The 20,824-nt window shown below is 46.0% G+C and overlaps 1 long non-coding RNA gene across 1 annotated transcript; it reads right to left on the bottom strand.

Moving 5' to 3' along the window:
- Window positions 1–5,491: 5,491 nt before the first annotated feature.
- On the bottom strand, window positions 5,492–19,477 carry LOC116550671. Its single transcript, XR_004268529.1, has 6 exons — window positions 19,406–19,477; window positions 16,715–16,785; window positions 15,684–15,764; window positions 14,633–14,802; window positions 5,731–5,881; window positions 5,492–5,639 (listed from the first exon to the last, which is right to left on the bottom strand). It is a non-coding gene; the product is annotated as an uncharacterized LOC116550671 (long non-coding RNA).
- Between the last annotated feature and the right edge of the window lie 1,347 nt (window positions 19,478–20,824).

Genomic DNA, 20,824 nt, shown 5'->3' with positions numbered 1-20,824 from the left:
CTCTTTTAATTTTTTTTTTTCATTTTACATTCTCCATTCCCCATTTAGGTTTCCAGAAATAAAATGAATGATATGGACTTCCTTTAAAATGGTGAGGATGGGCCTGGCATGGTGGCTCACATCTGTAATCCCAGCAGTTTGGGATGCCAAGGGGGGTGGATCACCTGAGGTCAGGAGTTCAAGACCAGCCTGGCCAACATGGTGAAACCCTGTCTCTACTAAAAATACAAAAATTAGCTGGATGTGGTGGTGAGCACCTGTAGTCCCAACTACTAGGGAGGCTGAGGTGGGAGGATCGCTTGAGCCTGGGAGGTGGAAGTTGCAATGAGCTGAGATTGCACCACTGTACTCTAGCTTGGGTAACAGAGCAAGACCTTGTCTCAAAAATAAAAAAATAAAATAAAATAAAATAAAATAAAATGGCGAGAGCAAGTTTGAACCTGAGATTGTGGGCATTTGAATTAGAGATAATCAGTACTTCAGTTGTGAATCACAAAGACATTTTAAAGAGGCCTGAAAAGACACATGCAAATGATTCTTGTCCAGGTGACTGGCATAGGCACCCTGCAGGGTGTTCCACTTTTATGTGGAATTGTAGGAAAGGGCTTGTTCTGGGCGGCCTTTCCCAGCCCCACCCCAACTCTGCCTTCAGCTCCACCCCCAGCCCACACCCTTGATTCCCTAAAAAGCTTCATGTGTGTAAGGAGGTGAGAAACATTCCAGGGTTGTTCCGCTGGACCAAAATCTTCATTACAATGTGTTTTAAAAAACAAAATGCATTTGTTCTTCAAGACATAGCATACAAAATGCAAATATGGACAAACAGTGAACAAATTCTTCTTTTCAGGCTATGAGGAAATTTTTCTAGATGGAGAGGATTCCATTCTCTCTTCTAGTTGCCCAAGAGGCCCGAAAATTAGTTTATAAAGACCCAAACTTTACCTTTCTTTTTTTTCTTTTTAGATGGAGTCTTGCTGTGTTGCCTGGGTTGTAGTGCAGTGGTGCGATCTCGGCTCACTGCAACATCCACCTCCCAAGTTTAAGCAATCCTCCTGCCTCAGCCTCCTGAGTAGCTGGGATTACAGGTGTGTGTCACCACACTGGGCTATTTTTTGTGTTTTTAGTAGAGACAGGGTTTCACCGTGTTGCCCAGGCTAGTCTCAAACTTCTGAGCTCAAGCGATCCACCCACCTCACCTCCCAAAGTGCGGGGATTACAGATGTGAGCCACAGCATCCGGCATCCAAACTTCCCTTCTAAACATGGAATGTCCTAAAGCAGGCTGGAGAGGAACGTGAGAGCATCACAAGGTTCTACTTTGTGGATACTGCAGCAAACGGAAATGCAGTGACACAATCAGCCCAAAAGAAGACTGTCAAAAACCAGAGGTCTCAGTAATTTCCAGTCTATAAGTCTCTCTTTAGGAATTGAATATATGTTCAAGCGCTTCACCTCCAAGATAGGCAGACAGACACAAACATACAGCAGACACACTTACATGCATGTACATACACCATTGTCACAAACACACTCTCACATACCCACGAGCGTACTCCCACAGCCAGACATTCATGCACACCCTCCACCCACACCCAGCATGCAGGATGAGTTCCGTCCCCTCTCACCGCCCCCTGACCTGAGTTGTAAGCAGTAAGTCACTCTTAGCCCAACCCACCCAGCCCTCAAGTGCCCCCTTCCAGTGGTTCATAAGTAGGCTTTGGAAGAATTTTAGATGAATGGCTTTTTTTTTTTTTTTTTTTTTACTTTTGAAACAGGGTCTCACTCTGCCATCCAGGCTGGGTTGCAGTGGCATGATTTGGGCTCACTGCGTCTCTGCCTCCCGCCCCCAGTATCCCCTACCACAGGCTCAAGTGATCCTCCCACCTCAGACTTCCGAGTAACTGGGAATACAGATGCACACCACCACACCTAGGTATTTTTTTTTTTTTCTTATTTTTAGTAGAGACAGGGTCTCACCATGTTGCCCAGGCTGGTCCCAAACTCCTGAGCTCAAGCAATCCACCCACCGTGGCCTACCAAACTACTGGGATTACAAGCATGAGCCATCATATCCAGTAGACTTTTTTTTTAAAAAAAAACAAGAAAATCTCAGCCCTTCTTTTATTTTACAGTTAAGAGAACCAAGATATCCTTCCTTCTAGGCACACATAATTCACAAAACCCTAGGTCCGTGAAGTGGATGCATTGGGGGATGTTGTTCATACGACAAAATGACTCCTCTTTCATATAGTGGTGTAAGTCTAAATTATTCTATGTGGCCAGTTTCCCTGGAGACGTTGGTATTTTGGTTTAATAAGTTACATGCATTTCAGGGCATGGCCACTTTATAAGGGATGCATGTGGCCCCTGGTCACAAAGGGACTGACTACACTATTCCCCAGTGCTTTTGCAGGTCTGGGGCATCAGGAAGCCCTTTCTGTTTCTGTGATCTCAGGGATGCAGCAGGGGTGGCACCTGCCATTGCAGCTGGTGGATTGACGCAGTCATTGTTCCCATTGCAGAGGGTTCTGGTTGAATCCTCTATGAACCTTGCCTTGAAGGAGGCCATTTAGGCCAAGAGAGTCAACAGCTGCCTGGGGAAGTGGCAGGTCAAGTCATGGTCCAGAAGAAATTGTGTTCAGCAGCATGGAGCTGCATATTTGGGAGGAGGAAGCCATTGACTTAGGTTATAAGGCCTGGGTTGGGCCACCAATGGGATCTTATCCAACCTGCATCCATTTTACCCTTTTTCGGGACTGCCACAGTCTGTCTTACCCTAATGTTCTGGCTCTGGTCGCCCCTGGCTGTATAAACTTGTCCTCTGGAAGAGAGGAAGAGAACACTCTGGAAGAGAAACTATTTTTCTTGATGACACCTCCCTCTCCCATCTCTTCATTGATGCCCTTCTGTAGTGGATTCTGTGATGTAGTCCTGGGTAAGTGGATAAGGACAGAGGCCATTGGGAGCTGGCCTAACATTCGCCATGGTTCAGCTGATCTGCTGGGCTCTGTTCCCCTGCAGATGGCTCACACTTGCGAGTCTGAGTTAGGTCTGTTTCTGAAGCTCTGACCTACATATGTAACCAGCACCTGCTAAGACAGTGTGAGGCTCTTCAGATCTTCTGGATCTACCCAGGTTCTAGAAGAATTCTAGGGCCTGGAAAGAGAACCATCCTTGCTTAGAAAGTTTCTTGGTTTTGTTAAAGGGGATGTATTCAAATATCATCAAGATCTTTGCCTACTTGCTTTGTCCTTTCTGGCATTAAGATGTAATAAGTTCTTCTGGGTGCGGTGGCTCACGCCCATAATACCAACATTTTGGGAGGCTGAGTTAAGAGGATTGCTTGAACTCAAGAGTTGAGATCAGCCTGGGCAACATAGCGAGGCCTTGGCTCTACTAAAAATAAAAAACATTAGCTGGGTGGGGTGGTGCCTGCCTGTAGTCCCAGGTACTCAGGAGGCTGAGGCGGGAGGATTGTTGGAGCCTGGGAGATGGAGTCTGCAGTGAGCTGTGTTTGTGCCCCTGTATTCCAGCCTGGGTGACAGAGCGAGATCCTGTTAAAAAAAAAAAAAACCTGAAAAGTTACACATGTTACTGGACTTTTCCCCAGAATGATTTTTAAGGGTGTTCAAAAAGAAAAAAAAACAAAAAACAAAAAACAAAACAGCAAAATCCCCAGTAGTCATAAAGTCCTGAATCCACCCCAGGTATCTCTGACATATCTTTTTTTTCCCTTGAGAAACTCTCACTCTGTTGCCCAGGCTGGAGTGCAATGGCGTGATCTCAGCTCACTGCAACCTCTGCCTCTCAGGTTCAAGTGATTCTCCTGTCTCAGCCTCCCAAGTAGCTGGGATTACAGGCATGCACCACCACACCCGGCTAATACTGTATTTTTCATAGACACAGGGTTTCTCAATGTTGGCCTGGCTGGTCTTGAACTCCTGACCTCAGGTGATCTCCCCCGCCTCGGCCTCTCAAAGTCCTGAGATTACAGGTGTGAGCCACCGCGCCCAGCACGCCTCTGGCATATCTGAACGAGCATTTAACCTCTCAGCCTCATTCTTCTCATCTGGAAAATGGGAAGAACATCCCACAATCGTGTAGAAGGTGCTATCTTAGAAGTTCTCTATAAAGGCTAAAAAACAGCTGGCTGCATACAAATTAATTTTTCTGAAATTTGTTCTTAACAGCCCGGAAAAAAAAAAGTAATTTGTCGAAATGGACAGGGCTTGAGTTTATGAGTGTATAAGACCTTGAACCTTCCTCACAGAGGTGGAAAGCAGTTATGCTCTGAATTCCTGGTTCCCTACAACAAGGCAGCACCCCTGTGATATCGGTCACGGCTCAGTTGTGCTCTTCGGCTGGTCACCAGGGACTGCCCGGGCTGGCCTAGCTGTCTGTCAGGCACATTGTGAACTGGATGGCCGCCACAGTGGGCTGACGGCTCTATCCGGGGCCCCTCTTGTCTGGCTTGGAGACACTATTTTCAATTGTGTGATATTTACTTGAGGCCCTGAGGGGTGGAAACACAGATCAATCAATGTGGGTGGTCTAATGCCAGAGCCCTTCCCCACCGGGGCCAGGCCCTCCTCATCACCACTAGGTGGCGCTTCCTCCCATTCCCTGAAGCCAGATGGACCACACCTTGACAGGTACCAGCTGGGTTGACCCCCATGGACTGAGGCCCACACAGCCTTGGGACTTCATCCAAACCTAGCCCAGGCCTCTGGGTGTCAGCTCAAGGTGGCCCTTGCATCAAAAGGTGACCTTTCCAGGCCAGAGAAGTCAAGTGTGAAATGACCCTGCTGGTCTCAGCCCCGGCTTCCAGGACTGCCATACCCAAATGGTCAGGCTGTGTTTTCTGATGTGCTAAAGAATGCCTGCGGGGGGGGGGGGGGGGGCGTTCCCCTCTGTCCTGTGGTTTTCTGTTTTGCCATAGAAATACCTTCAAGGACAAGAAGGCCCTTGTCAGGCCTAACTTGAACACAACTCGCTCTTGGTACCTCTCACCTGTTTTCTTTTTGTGAAAACAGAAAGTGCTGGGCACTGCCTCATGTACTGCAGAAATTGGAGAGAGCTCTTGGACTGCCCTGAAACCTTCTCCCTGTAAGCCCAGGATCCCAGTGCTCCTTCTTGGAACTGAATGAGCCAAGGGCTCAGAGATGGATGAGGAGCTTATGGAAGGGGCAAGGCGCTGGCTCCTGAGCTCCAAGACTCCTGCTTCTCTCCTGGCTAGCCCTGGGTCCTGGGGCCAGCACACCTTCCTGAGCCCACCTGTTCTCAAGGTCCCTGCCCCAGGAGGTGCCCAAAGCTCCTCCGTGGCTCCTTGCCTGACCCTGAAGAATGGGGGGGGGGGGCTGCACATGGTGGGGTCAGAGGCTAAGGAAATGGGGATCTGCTGCTGGTGGGAACACAGAGATTACTGCTGGACACTCAAGCGTCCATGGGGATGACCCTCTATCCTATGGCCAACTTAATTGCTCCTGCATTAATTGCCAAGCAATCAATAAATCCATCGATTTGATTTCATTGTATAAGTGTACTGAAAACAGTCTGGCAGCCTGGACCACCCAGTGCCTCTGGCTGGCCAGGTCTCGGTCCTTGGACTGCCACCTAGTCTGTGCCTCGGCTGTTTTGTGGCTCAGAAGAAGAAAATAGTGATGATTGTACTGTATATGTTTGTGACTTTTATCACAATGCAGTGCTTAGCTCCTCTGTCACCAAAGCCTACCTCTCTCCTGGCTCTTTTTTGGATCCTGGAGGGCTGGCTTAAATGACTCCTTAGTAAAGGAAAGAATCCAGCAGCCTCTCATCAAACAAGTAGGCAGCTTCCATACAGATCCACAGAAAGGTGGCCCAGGAATGACTCTATCCACGTTTTCCTGTTCAGAAAAACCAACCACCGAATCTAAAAAAGACATTGGCCTTGGAGTTTCCAGGTACAGGACTTAAAAGGGTGTGGGGAAGGGATAAGGAAGAGATAGGGAGGAGGGAGGCAGGAAGGGAGGGAATGGGAGGAGGGAGACTCTGTAGCAATGGCGGAGGAGATTGTGGCACAGGCCACAGGTGTGTAAGCCCCGTAGACCTTCTGGGAAGCTGCGATTTGCTTTGTGAGAGATTTGTGAATAGGGGGAGGTCAGTGGCCCTCAGACCTGCCTGGACACCCTGCCCAGACTCTAGCCAGCCCTTTCTTGTCATTTAATATGCTAAATCATTTAAAATGTAGATAGCAGTATATACTTACCATTTGGATACATTTTCCCTAAAGTGTGGACTGAACTAAGATAAAAGAAAAAAACACAAGTTATTTTCATAAGGTTCTTTGCATTTTCACTATCTGTCACTGACTGAGCTGCAGAGGCCCCGTTTCTGTCACATGATTTCTTCTCATGATCTCAGGATCACCCACATTTGGAGCCAAGAAAGAGAAAATGAGATAAGAGGGTGCCTAGAGTTCTTGGGCAGTGCTGAGCAGTCGGGCTCGCTTTGCTTCCATCAGTATCTTTCAATGGCTTCTTCTTCTTGTTGTTGCAGCAGCTCATAAATGACTTACTGGTCCCAAAAGACAGTATTGTTCAAAAGAAAAACTTCGGGTCATTTGGTGGTACTTCAGGTGCTGGGCAAGCCTCTCTGCCGCATACTTTGGCATATTTTCACCAGCTTGGGCAAGAAAAAGAAGAATTTGTTGTCTCAAGTACCATACTGGAATGCATAAAGATTGAAAAGAAGGCAACAGAAATGCTCTTGCCTTTAAAAAATGTGCAATTGCAATGAGAAAATAGAGTAATGGCCAGAAAGAGACCCAAGAACACATGTCGTGGAAACCAAACGGATAAGTGGGTGAAGTATACACTTAAGCACGTTTGCAAAGTTGCTGAGGCTGAAGGGCTGCTACCACAAATGAAGTAATAAGAGTGATGGTGCACATTTGCATAGCACTTTACAGTGTGCAAAGCCTGCACAAGCACTGTGTCGTTCCAGAGGTCACGGGTGCGTGTCACTAATTGATGAGGACGTTGTGACAGCAGCGAGGTGGCTGCTGTCTTGCCTGGTGGTCATGCAGGGGTCTTATTTGCTTCTCCCTCATGAGTAAAGGATGCGGGCCACCACAGGGACTTTGTTCTGCCAACTTTGGGGGCCTTGCCCCATCTAGGGGGGCAGAATTCCCCAGCTGGAGAATTGGCAGCTTAAAGGCTTGCTGATGGCAGTAGGAGATGGAGGGAAGGGTCATGGCTGGAGCCTCGAGTGTTTCATCTGAAAACTAAAAACCTGGGCCAGATTGGTGGGTTTTCATCCCTGGATCCATATGAGAATCATCGGTGTAGCTATATAAACCACCAGTGCCCACACCATACTTCGGACCAGCTGGATGAGAGTCTCTGGGCTTGAGCATGGGTGTTGTTAAACTCTCCTTACATGATTCTCAGGGGGCACAGGATTAACAGCCATTGGCTGGATGCTCTCTAAAGTGATTTTTAGCTCTGCCTAATGTCTGGGGTCTGGGTTATAACAGCCTCTGGTGGGGCTGGGCAATGAACAGAAATGATGGAGAAGGCTGCACGTACCAAGTATCTCTACTCTTGGGGAAGTTGGTTGAGATTAGCTCTGGGCACACATATAAAACCCAGTGTACTGGATTATACAGAGTCCCCTCAAAATTTGTGCCTACCCACACGTATGTTCATTGAGGCACTGTTTACAATAGTAAAGACCTGGAACCAACTCAAATGCCCATCGATGATTGACTGGGCAAGGAAAATGTGGCACATATACACCATAGAATACTATGCAGCCATAAAAAATGATGAGTTCATGTCCTTTGTAGGGACATGGATGAATCTGGAAATGATTGTTCTCAGCAAACTGACACAAGAACAGAAAATCAGTCACCGCATGTTCTCACTCATAGGCGGGTGTTGAACAATGAGAACACATGGACACAGGGAGGGGAGCATCACACACTGGGTTCTTTCGGGGAGGAATAAGGGAGTGACAGTGGAGGGTGGGGAGGTTGGGGAGGGATAACATGGGGAGAAATGCCAGATATAGGTGACAGGGGGATGGAGGCAGCAAACCACATTGCCATGTATGTACCTATGCAACAATCCTGCATGATCTGCACATGTGCCCCAGAACCTAAAGTTAAAAAAAAAAAAAAAATTTGCGCCTACCCAAAGCCTCCAAACGTGACCTCATTTGGAAAAAGGGTCTTTGCTGAGGTAACTGATTAAGTTCAGATGAGGTCATACTGGATTAAAGTGGGCACTAAGTCCAATGTGACTCGTGCCCTCAAAAGAAGAGAAGACACACAGTCACACACAGAGGAGAAGTCCCATTGGGAAGAGAGGAGGAGGCTGGAGAGATGCAGCCACAGCCAGGGAAGGGCCAGTGATGGCCGGCAACCCTCAGGAGCTGGGAGAGGCGAGGAAACGTTCTTCCTTCCAGCCTGGGAAGGGAGCGCAGCCCTGCTGACACCTGGATTTGAGACTTCCGGCCTCCAGTTCAGTGAGAAGTTAATGCATTTCTGTTGCTTGAAGTCACCCAGTCTGTGGTATTTTGTTACTGCAGCCACAGGAAACGAAGCCACCCAGTAAGGTTTGGGTCTCAGGACAGCTGAATCACCTCGTCATTGCTTAGCAATGAAAGATGCTAGAGCCGATGGCACAGCTCACATGAGAAGAAAGCTGGGCTGTCGGGAGAGCTGTGTCTTGTTTCCAGGCACAGCAAGGACAGCTGGGTTCAGACTGAGGCGAGACCCGACATGAAAGCCTTGTTGGAGAGCAATGGCGATTGACTCACAGGCAGCTGTTGGCTCATTCTGTGCTACAGGGAAGGTGAGCAGATGGAGAGCAGCTGAAAGGCTGGAGTTTTGGTCTTGCCTCTGTCACTTCTGGCTGTGTGGCTTTGGGAAAAACAGCTAATGTCTCTGGACCTCAGTTCCTCATACATCAAATACAGGAACTAGATGACATAATCTGCTATGCAGTTTCCAATGACTAAGTTCTAAACCCCTAGTCAGAGAGAGACAGGTTTGGCATCAGTTACAACATGTGAGAATAGTCCCCCGGGCATAGGAATGCAGCATGCTCCTTGTGGCTCATGCCCCAGGTCTGATTCTGAGTTCAGACATTGGTAGACACTTGCTTTAGGGATTTTTGGTGGACGTGCTGCTTTCTGGTTCAGCCATTCCCAAATTTAGGATATTTATGAAGTCTGTGACTAAATTAGCAGTGTCTAATCATTTGATCATCTAACATAAAAGAAGGATTAATCACCCACAAGATCTAATGAGCTTTTTTTTCTAGAAGACATTTTACATGATCAACCAGACCTTCGATGACCCCAACAGCCAGAGGTCTTATGTGCCTTTCCCAGGACCCACCACCCACCTCTCATCCATGCAGCAGTCTACCAGGCCTATGTGTAAAACAAGCCCTGACTTTGAGGATTCACCTTGAGGGGAAAAGTGGGTCCAGAGAATATGGATGTGGAGAAAATGTGGGTAAGTTTCCTCCCTGCAATTCCTAGGATGTTGCATTATTTTTCTGTCATATAACCACAAATTCAGTGGCTTAACACAACCTGCATTTATCATCCTATATCTTCCATGGGTCAGGAATCTAGACAAGGAGTAGCTGGGGCTTTTGCTCAGGGTGTCACTGGCTAAACTCAAGATCAGCCCGGGGTTGTGGTTCTGATGTGAGACTTGATGTCTGCTTCCATGCCCACTGGTTGCTGACAGGATTCTGCTCTTTGCATTTGTAGGACTGAGGGCCTCAGCTCTGAGAGACCACTCCCTGGCCACACGGCCTTCTTCATAACATGGCAGTTTGCTTCTTCAGGGCCAAAGGGAGAATGTCTCTGCTGCCTCAAATCTTTCCAACTTTCTCCATGTCTGACTTCTAGACATTCTTTCAAAGGCTCGCATGATTAGGTCAGCCTTCCCAGGATAGTCCCCATTTTGATTAGCTTAAAGTCAACCGATGAAGTCAGGTGGATATGAGATAATGTCCCAAAACAAAGGCAGCTGATCAGGGACTTTAACGACATGTGTGAAATCCCTTCCCCTTTGCCCTGTAATGCAGGCTAATCTCAGGAGAGGAATTCCACCGTATTCACAGGACCCACCCACCCTTGAGCATGGGAGCGTTATACAGGGTTTGAACACCAAGGCCTAGGAATCTTGGGGTCATCTTCAAATTATCCTGCCATAGGTGAGTTTGGGTATCTGTGGTAGCCCTTCCAGGGGAAGTCACCATCATCAAAACACAACCCAGGGCTGAGATCAACGGGGATAGTAAAACCTCACTTTCCAGGGGGCTCCAGGCCTTACCCTAGCATCAGGTGTCTGCCGCATATCTTCTTGGCAAGTTTCCCTGAGACACTTTTACTCCTAATCCTTAGGCTCAAACACCTGTGGAGCGGGAAGTATGGCATTTCCGCGAAGTCCTCTTGACTTGAGTCCCAGGTCCCTCTGACAAAGCAGGAGTTTGTTGACCTTCTAGTCCTGGCACCAAATGTACCTGTTTACTCAGCTTTTGCCAAAGGGTGGGGAGAGAGGGTGGGGAAGAAGGAAGGGCTCATTTGCAGCCGGTCAATGAAGTGCTTTGTTATAATTTTGCTCCATGTTGTGCAGGTGGCCAAGTGTCTTGGGTACAAGGTAGACAGATTTCTCCGCCTTGGTCTTCCCTGCATTCAGCCCCCAGCCAGTGGTACACATTCAGAACAATCACAGAAATAACAAAGGTCCCAGTTTCTGCTGTGGTAGGAAAGGTTATCATTAGAAAGAAAAAAATAATCTGGGAGGAGTTACATAGAGTTTAGAAAAACAAAACAGACACCAATTCTTATTCTCTTGCAGTTTCATTCCGTGTTATTCATCAATGCCTGTCCGATGCTTTCATGTCTTGATGCATCTTTTATTGTCTATCTTTTGGCCATGGATACTCTTGGATAATCTATCCACACCAAGCATAGTTTTTCAAGTGACAAGAGTTGTGGGGGTAATGGATTGGATTTCTCTCACCTGTGTTGCAAGACTCTTCAGAGTCATAAGCCTATGGAATTTTTGTTTGTTTGTTTGCTTTTATTTTTATTTTTTGAGGTGGAGTCTTGCTCTGTCACCCAGGCTGGAGTGCAGTGGTGCAATCTCGGCTCACTGCCACCTCCACCTCCCAGGTTCAAGTGATTCTCCTGCCTCAGCCTCCTGAGTAGCTGGAATTACAAGTGTGCACCATCATGTCCAGCACATTTTTGTATTTTTAGTAGAGATGGGGTTTCATCATGTTAGCCAGTCTGGTTTCGAACGTCTGGCCTCAAGTGATCCTCCTGCCTTGACCTCCCAAAGTGTTGGGATTACAGGCGTGAGCCACTACAACTGGCCAAGTCTAAGGATTTTAAATCACAGGGACATAAAAGTCTCTGCCAAAATAAGAATGCTGAGTTGGAAGTGGAGGCAAAAATGTCACTCTGGGTTTGTGTGGACACAAGAACCAAGAGAGGCCTCCTTGTGCAATGAAATATGTCAGAGACCTAGTCCTAAGACCTCAGACTTCTTACCGCCAAATGAGAAACTTGGCCCACACATTGTCTCCACAGTTCTTTTCTAGCAGCAAAATGCTTTGATTCTGTATGACACACAATTCTCCAAAGTTGTGTAGCTATGTCACAACTTTACAACTCTCATAAGGGGAACTTCCAAATAAGTCACGAACATCTCACAGTAGGAACAGATGGCAGGTGACCAGCTCTCAAGTTTGGGTTGGTTTGCTGATTTTCTCCAGAAAATCATCTCCCGGGGACTGATATTAAATAATGTAATGTCATTATGTCTTAGAAAATTAAAATTTAAAAAGTATTATTTACCATTCTGTTCTTGAGCTGTTATGTTCTGGGAACCAGATGACATATTTGTTTTGTTTTGAGAGAGATTAAAACAATCAAGGCAGTCTGACTTTGTTCTCAGTAGCTATCTCATTAGTAATGTTGAATGTGATAAAAGCGCTTTCCTTGGTGAGAAATGAATATATAGTTTCAACCACGGTATGTCTTCAAAGATAAAATGATTCCTATCTGTATTAATAAGAACGTTTTCTGGGCTGCCCTGTGAATGTGATCTTCACGGAGGAACATGTTTCCAGCTTGTTCTGAGGACCAGATCCAAGAAATGTTCTCCAGGAGTATAGATAGATTTGACTTGGCTCTGTAAGAAGTTTCTGGATAGGAGTAATTACAAGACACTGAAATGGCTGAAATGAGGGGGAATGATGTTTCCTCCCAGGAGATCTTGACAAAGGAGGCATCTCCTCTCTCAGAGATATCCTATGTTGGACCTGTCTGGCAGACAGAGAACTGGTTAGATCACCTATCAAAGTGATATGAGTGATGCTGCTTTTCTGTGAAAGAGATTCTACTCAGTATTTCTGAGAATTCTGACAATCCATTTTTATTTTTTAAAGAGGAGAAGCTTTTGAAACACAGTGGCACTCACAGGCAAAATTTGGAAGGCTACCTTCAGGGACCACCACGTTAGGGATGCCAAGGCAGGGGTCTTTTGCGCCTGGAAAACTAGGCTTCTCTGTTATGTGAAGCCCTTGAGGTGTTTTCTTGATGGGCTTGATAGTGCAGTGGTGATTTGCCATCCCAGGAAATCCAGTCCTTACCCCCTGAGATCACAAGAGCCTTCTCTGTTTGCTCAAGAGAGTCTGGCCAGTCCTGGCCCTCTCCCACACTGTGTACAAGCATGGATCTTGAACTCAGAGCCTGATTATTAGCTAATGCCTGAAGCTCCTTTTTGCGGCATCACATAATATCAGGAGAATGGCAGGTCCCAGCTGCCCACTTTCCCTGTCCCCATCCTTAGGCCTTCGGGGTACGGTTTATACATGTGCATGTGTGTATGACAATATGAAACATGGATTTCAGATCCCCTCCTCATAAGGGGAATGGAGAAGGAAGTTGAAGTGGATGAGAACCAAGGAACAGGGTTTAGTATCAGTGAGAGTGGCAAGATGACTCAGTCTTGGATTTTTAATCAAGGATCTTAGTAAAGAACAGCATATCCTTTGTTGGGCAGAAAATAAAAATGCAAAACAGAAGCCAGTAGAGATTTAATAAACAGAGCAATCAGTAGGACTTGGCAGGCAGATGTGCACACAATGGCTGCTCTAACCTGGTAGGAATGAGCCTTGGTGCGATGGTGAATGCTGGCTTCCATTGACATTGTCTTAAGTTGACCCAGGAGTCAATGAAGAACATTTTGGATCAATTTGGACAATTGTCCGCAAGCAGGAATCCCACAGTGTTCACTCTTTTCCAGGAACTTTTAAAACAATAGAAAAAGTTATTCAGGGATAAAGCATTTTTCCTTTTTCAAATTCTTTCGATGGTTGGCTCACCTTATCTGGGCGAGGCATGTGAGTGATTATCGTGGGTACTGAGGCAACCAAACAGTTGTAGATGTTTCTTTAAGACCAGTCTCACCAGTCTCATTCCCACCTTTCTTTCTCCTACCTCCTGAACTGGGCAAAGCATTGCATGGCCTTGGGCAAATCGTTTGGTTTTGCTGAATCTCAACTTATTCACCTGGAGAAAACATTTTCTACCCAGCGCTTGGAACTGTTATCAGAATGAACAGTAAAGTGCATAAAAATTGGAAATACTAGGTACAAGCAAAGATTATTGTGTTTTCTCCGGGTTTGGGGCTAGGTTTTTGTATATAATAAGTGTTTTCCATTAGACGTGATTGACACCAATGCAGAACCATCAACAGGAGGAGAATTTGCGTTTGGACAACTCCTTGAAGGATGAAGAAATAGGCTTCAGGAGGCAGAGCAGCTTTATGGACAGAGAGTTGAGTGGAAGAGCCAAGTCAGTCTGTTGTGGAGAAGGCCTTGAATAGGCTAGTTTTTTTCCTCAAGGCCAACAGGAACCACACCTGTCTTTTTGAGATTGCAAGAGGAAATGCAAGAAAAATTATCCTGACTTTGTCTAAACAACAGTGTCAAGGGGTACTATCTCACTCAAAAATATTTTTAATGTTCACTGCCTAGCTCTGTCCCAGACGCCATTTGTCCCTGAAAAAACCTCCTCAGGAAGATCCCCTTGACCTGGGAGTCTGGAATGAGCTTCTCCTTAAGACCAGGTTACTTCTGAAGTCACAGCCAAGCACAGGGGACCCATATCCACATCTAGCCTGATTCACTTCCTTTAGTTGAAAATGTATGTGAAGGCCCTTGCAAGACATAAGCCATATTTCTGCCTTCCTTGCTTTTAACTGTTCACCATTATATCATCTAGATTGTGATTCACTATTAAAAATGACCATAAATCTTTAGAGAAATCATGTATTAGGTTGGTGCAAAAGTAATTGTGGGTTTTGCCATCTCTTTTCATGGCAAAGCAGACAAAGCAGCTGGGATTATATCAGAGAACGCATAGGAAAGCAAGGCATAACACACGTGTTCGTTATGTTGGTGGTTATCTGGTTAGCCACGAGCTTTCTAAATTAATTGAGAAACTTTTTAAAGTACCAGAAGAGAGACGGGCAGTGACCAAGAGAAAATGTTTAAGACCAAAGAACAATAAGTCTACTTTTAACTCGCTCACTTACAGTTGAGAGCTATATGACTCACCTCCCAGAAATGGCTTTTGTGTCCAGGAGCTCCAGGCCCTGAAGGATGCTGCTTTACTTATGAAGCAGCAGTGGCAGGCTTCTCACCGGGCTAGGTGCCAAGAATGGCTGAGCTGGGTCTCAGTGGATGGCAGGGCTTACAGGGAAGGCAGCAGCCAAAACTGTGGAAATCTGGCTCAACACAAAGTGAAGGATGGGTCTTACATGAAATGCGCTAGGTGGCAGTGTCAAGAATGCCAGGGCCCTCATTGTTACCTTATCATCTTCTAAAGACAGCTTCGGGGGCTGGCTTGTCAATATCTCTGTATGTCAGTATTCCATATTTGCCCTTACCCTTTGAGGATATGGAACCAGTCCCAGTAATTCTCCCCACTTGAACATGCCCGAGGACTGATACCTCTTCATATACTCTGTCATGGGTGAAGATTCCATTCTTGAGGGAAACCCCTGCTTGGAGATGCCAAAGATCAAAACAAAGGGACAATATTTTGATCTATTCTAGAGGCAGGGAAGGACCTGTTGGCTACATCTGGTCCCAAGATCACCTCTCTTGGGACATTGGCCATGGAGCCAACACTGGGTTCTGTGGAGCCTGCCACTTCAGCTTCCTAAAAAAAATCCTTCAGCACTGGGAGCACAGGGACAGCAGCTCAACTTAGATCAGGCACTCAGTCCACACTAGAATCTGGTCTGGACTCCTTCAAGGGGATCTTCTGCCCCTGGGAGTTTCCTGAGTCCTGGCCTCAGTTTTCTCCTCTTTTACTGAGCTCTTTCCTGGCGCATCACTTGGAGCTGATCTCTTTGAGTTCACGATTTGAAAAGTGGTTGTTGTTCTGACTGGTGCCTTTGCTTCCTAAGATTTCATGAAGATGATAGCACAGCAGATGTCACAAGGAGGTACTTTAGACCTTTTGTGCTCAGATAACTTTGGAGATAAAGGTGACACTAGCAATCATACAAGGCAAATTTCAGCTGAAGAAGCCCAGAGAGCATAAACTACTTGCCCTAAGACCCTCAGCCACATATGGCAATGCTGGGACCAGTATCCAAACCTCGTGATTCATAGTTGACAACCATGCATGTGTGGATGGGGTTCTTGAAATGTGGTCCTTGGACCAGCAGCATCAGATCTCCTGGGAACACATTAGAAATGAAAATTATCAAGCTCCATCCAGACCTACTGAGTCAGAAGCTCTGCAAGCTGTATTTTAACCAGCACTCTAGGGAATTCGAACGCTTGCTACAGTGTGAGAAACAGTGCTCTGTGCTGTGCTAAATTAAACTTTTTGAGGGACAATTCAGTATTTTTCATCATTTGTAGAAGAGTTTAGTGCTGAACAATAATTTCTATCACACTTGATTCTTTTTTTTTTTTTTTTTTTGAGACAGAGTCTCTCTCTGTCGCCAGGCGCCAGGCTGGAGTGGCACAATCTCGGCTCACTACAACCTCCACCTCCCGGGTTCAAGCAATTCTCCTGCCTTAGCCTCCTGAGTAGCTGGGACTATAGATGCAAGCCACCACGTCCAGCTAATTTTTGTATTTTTAGTAGAGACGTGGTTTCACCATGTTGGCCAGGATGGTCTCAATCTCTTGACCTTGTGATCCGCCTGCCTTGGCCTCCCAAAGTGCTGGGATTACAGACTTGAGCCACTGTGCCTGGCTTACACTTGATTCTTTTATTCATTTGTATACTTATTCTTGAATACCCATTTCCATATTAGGCAACATATGGATCAGAAGGACATATTGAACAAAGATCCTTCCTTCAAGGAGCCGAAAGTCACTACACAGACCAAGGAAGCCCTGATACTGAGAAGTAAGGCAGAATATGATGGAATCTTTGAATGATGCATATACCAAGGGCAATATGAGTTTGGTAATGCTTTGGGCTACAGAGATGAGGTTGGAAATATCAATAGGAGAAGAGAATTAGCAACCAGGTGGTAGAAATGGGCCTGGCAAGTTGCAGAAAGAATAAGGAGATTGGTCAGGTTAGAGGAAAGGTCTTGTTCTCAAGGAGACTTACGAGAAGTTCTGAGACTGAATTTCTCCCTGAATTAGGAGGACCACAAAGGTACTTACCTCAGTGACTGAAGAGAAGGGATGGTTTGTCGTAGATCCACTGCTCAGTGATTGACTCTGGAAGCATCTGTCTGGTAGGGAGGGCAAGAGGAAATATTTTCAGACTTTACTCTGGTACAAGCCTCAAGCAATTTGTCATGACTCAGGTGGTTGGGAAACAAGTGTGCTCCCGGGACAGTTTGACATGTCACTCAGCAGCCTCCTTGGGCCAAGCTGTTCTTTTAAAGGAAGAGTTTTGGGTTGACTCTCAATGTGGAAGAGTCCAAAAACAGCAAGTGACAACAGACGGTTGAGTCATGAGTTCATGTCACATCCAGGCCAGTCCTTGCTTCCAAGCACGAAGTAGACCGTGGTGTTGGATTGACGTTTTCTCATTATAACCATAAATTCTCTGTGACCCATTTTCACTGCCTGTATCGTTTTATGGACCTGTATAGCTGCATGGAAATTAAATTGGTATTTATTATCAGGCACCACCAGATCCCCAAAGGCCTTCTAGGTTGCCCAAGAAAAGCATCTTTGTAGCATCTAACTCCAGCATATCTTATTATGTATAAGTTTCTGAAACATAATGCACTTGTGATATATGTGAAAAATATAGTTATCAGAATTTTTTATTTATCAGGAAACTTTGTTTTCAACCATGTTGGATAAGAGAGGACTTACTACAGGTACAACTATGCATTATTTTTTAAAATAATCCTAGCTAACATTGATTCAGTATAATCATGGGCCCTCTACAGCTACTTCAAGTTCATTATCTGTGTCATGCCCACAATTATCCTGTGAAGGAGGTATTATTGTTGTCTGCACCTTACAGGTGAGCAAACTGAATCACAGAGAGGACAAACAATATCTTCAAAGCCGTGAAGCAAATAAGCAGTGAAGACTGGATTATACATACACATGCACACACACACACACACCACTCATAGTCATGGTGGAAGACAGAATAGTGTGTGGCAAAGAGGCAGGGATTTCAAGCTAACATCTGGTAATTGACAGGCTGAGTAAGTTTGGGAAACCACTTTTAAATCCTACAATATTGGTTGCCTGATCAATAACGTAGAAGCCCTTGCTCATAGGCTAATCTCGAGGAATGAATGAGATACGTTGAAAAGTTTTGTTTTATAAACTAACCTCCCCAACAGCTGTATCCAAAAACTGGATTTTTACTGGCAGGTCATGAATATAGGCTTAACCTCAGATTTTTCTGCTCCAACTCCCTTTTCCCAAATTGGATGGGTCGATTACGCTCCTAACCCATCAGTGCTTAGTTGATGATACGTAATCATCGTCTGGCCAGGTGACCTGGTAACTTAATTAACCAGCAATTTGACCGAAACTTTGTGGAGTGCCAGGTGGTGACGCAGACTTGGACCCGCTCAGCGCTCTGACAGACGGACACCAGCATCCCTGAAAATAAAGATGTCTTGTCTTTGGGTCTGTGTGTTTGGTTACTCAGTTGCTTCTCTGCTCTGTGGAAGTCACATTTTCCTCTGTTTCTCCAACAGTCCCTGTAGCCAGTGGGTCAGGGCCCTGGGGGCGCCATAGTTTCACAGGCTTGCTTTTTCCAGCATCTGGTATCTCAGGAAGCCACGGACTAACCCCCTTGGCACTTCCCACCCCTACTGCCCCATACTCGGTGGCTTCTAGCTTTTGATGAATTCAGGGAAATAGGGGTTCCTGTGAGCCCATGTTTTTTAATGGCTCATAGTTTACACCTGGAATACATATTTGCACTCCAGCTGTCTCAAATGAGCAGAACTTTGGAAATACTCTCTTTTTCTGAGACCATCTTGCTCTATTACCAGGCTGGAGTACAGTAGCACTATCTTGGCTCACTGCAACCTCTGCCTCCTGGGTTCCAGCGATTCTCCTGCCTCAGCCTCCTGCGTAGCTGGGGCTACAGGCATGCGCCATCATGCTCAGCTAATTTTTTGTATTTTTAGAAGAGATAGGGTTTCACCATGTTGGTCAGGATGGTCTCAATGTCTTGACCTTGTGATCCACCTGCCTCGGCCTGCCAAAGTGCTGGAATTACAGATGCTAGCTACCATGCCCGTTAGTGGCTCCTGTCTGAATTCCAAATGTCTCCCTGAGTTTGCTTTAGAGGCAGAGGGGAGAATTATTGAATTAACAATGATTCCCCAATGAAACCCCCCTATGGAATTTGAAATATAGCCATTATGACAAATAGGCCTTTGATTGTGGCAAAATACACATCGCATAACTTTGCCGTTATTGATATTTAGTCCATTCACAATGTTGTGCAACCCTCACCACTGTCTGGTTCCACAACATTTTCATCACCCCTAAAGGAAACCCCGTACCCATTAAACAGTCCCTCTCCATTCCTCCTCCTCCCAGACTCTGGCAGCCACTAATCTGCCTTCTGTCTTTAGAGATTTGCCTATTCTGGGTATTTTCATGTAAGAAAGATCAGTTTGTTCATTGAAAATTCTCAACATGCTATACATTCACATTGCTTCAAAATCTAAAAGTCTAAAAGGGTTTCCTTTCTTTTACTTCTCCCCATTGGCCTGGGCTCCCTTCCCACAGATGACTTCTTTGTTTGTGGAGGCACATGTATTCTAGAACGCGTGGATCCAGTGCAAGCAAATATGACACACATTCTTATCTCCCCCTTTAGCACATGAAAGGTAACATCCTATACACAATATTCTCTACCTTATTTTTCAGTCACCTACAAAATGTCCTGAAACTTCTGTCCCCATCAGTACACAGAGAGCTTCCTCATTCCTCTTTATAGCCACATAGTGGTTGTTTGAATCTACCACGCTTTATTTAACTCATCCTTTCTTGATGGACATCTGGGTTTGTTTCCAAGTGTTTGCCATCACTGGCAAAGCTGCCATGAATTATCTCACACGCATGTCATCTTAGAAGTGTCTCGGCAGCACAAATTCCCAGAAGATGAATGACTGGGTCAGAGGGCATGTGGATTTGTAGTTTTGTGACTATCACTCAGTTTCTCTCTGCAGGGGTTGTGCCGATTTGCACTCTCACCAGCAGTACATGAGAGTCCCACGGCCTCCACTGAAGAGTGTATTACCCAATGTATTTATTTCCTAATCTCAGTGTAAATGAATTTGAATATCTATTCCTATGTTTAAGAAAGAGGATTTAAAGGATTCTGGTTTTGTCTCCTAAAAGAAAAAAAAAAAATCTTTGGCACCTCCACGCTGCCTAGTTACATTTAAGGATAAATGAAAAATGCAGTAATTTCCAGTAATGTCCACAAAATCAGTGACTTGCCGAAGTCCACACACCTTTCCCTACCTGGAGCCTCTGTGGAGGGCCCCTGTTTCCCAGGGCGTCTCACTTCCCACCCTCCCAGGGACAGGCTGTGAGATCTCACCCCTCCCTGTGCTCCGCTGTTGACTCTGCACCCCACAGTCAGCTCCCCTCTGCATGCCCAGCCTGGGCTCTGTAGTTTATTTAAAAGCACAACAAGCACTCTAATTATGGAGATAAAAGCTGCCTGCAATGTAGAGCAGGGCTTGGGTTGAAAGGTCTCTTTTTTGGCTCTTTCCCAACTTGTCAGAGTTGCAGGGGTGGCTGATCACCCCGAGGTTTAATCCTGCCGGTCTGAAGAATCTTATTTCTCCTAAGCTGAGAGTCATTTAATCCACTGAAAACGTGTGGCATTCACAATCTGATGTCATGGCCTCCATGTGGACATCTCTCTCTGCTTGAGTGGAGGAAGTAAGCAGCTTTTCCTTCTTCCTGCATTTCCCACTCCTCCGCGAATATAAAGAGCAATTCTCTGCCTTCGCAAGCACAGGCTGGCGAGAGCAGGGAGAGCAAGCTGACATGGCTCGGCAGCCGTGTTTACCACCTGATCATCGTGGAGGAACAGCTGAGTGTGCAGTGTCCTTCCATCCATCATTACAAGACCAGGGAAAGAAATTTGGCCCTTGGGCAGGCTATAGCCCAGGAAAAATGCTCATCCTCAGAAGCGCGCCTTCTCTAGTTCACAAACAGCACAGATTTAGAGCTTGCGTTCCTTCTCATCCCAGGAGCCACATGAGTACCTCTCCCTGCTATGGTTCTCAGGATGCCTTGATGGTCCTTATTTAAGTAGTG

Source organism: Sapajus apella, unplaced genomic scaffold (genome assembly GCF_009761245.1).
Source record: "Sapajus apella isolate SASKATOON/1434 unplaced genomic scaffold, GSC_monkey_1.0 scaffold8, whole genome shotgun sequence".
NCBI lineage: Eukaryota > Metazoa > Chordata > Mammalia > Primates > Cebidae > Sapajus > Sapajus apella.
This window is presented reverse-complemented; position numbering and strand designations above follow the sequence as displayed.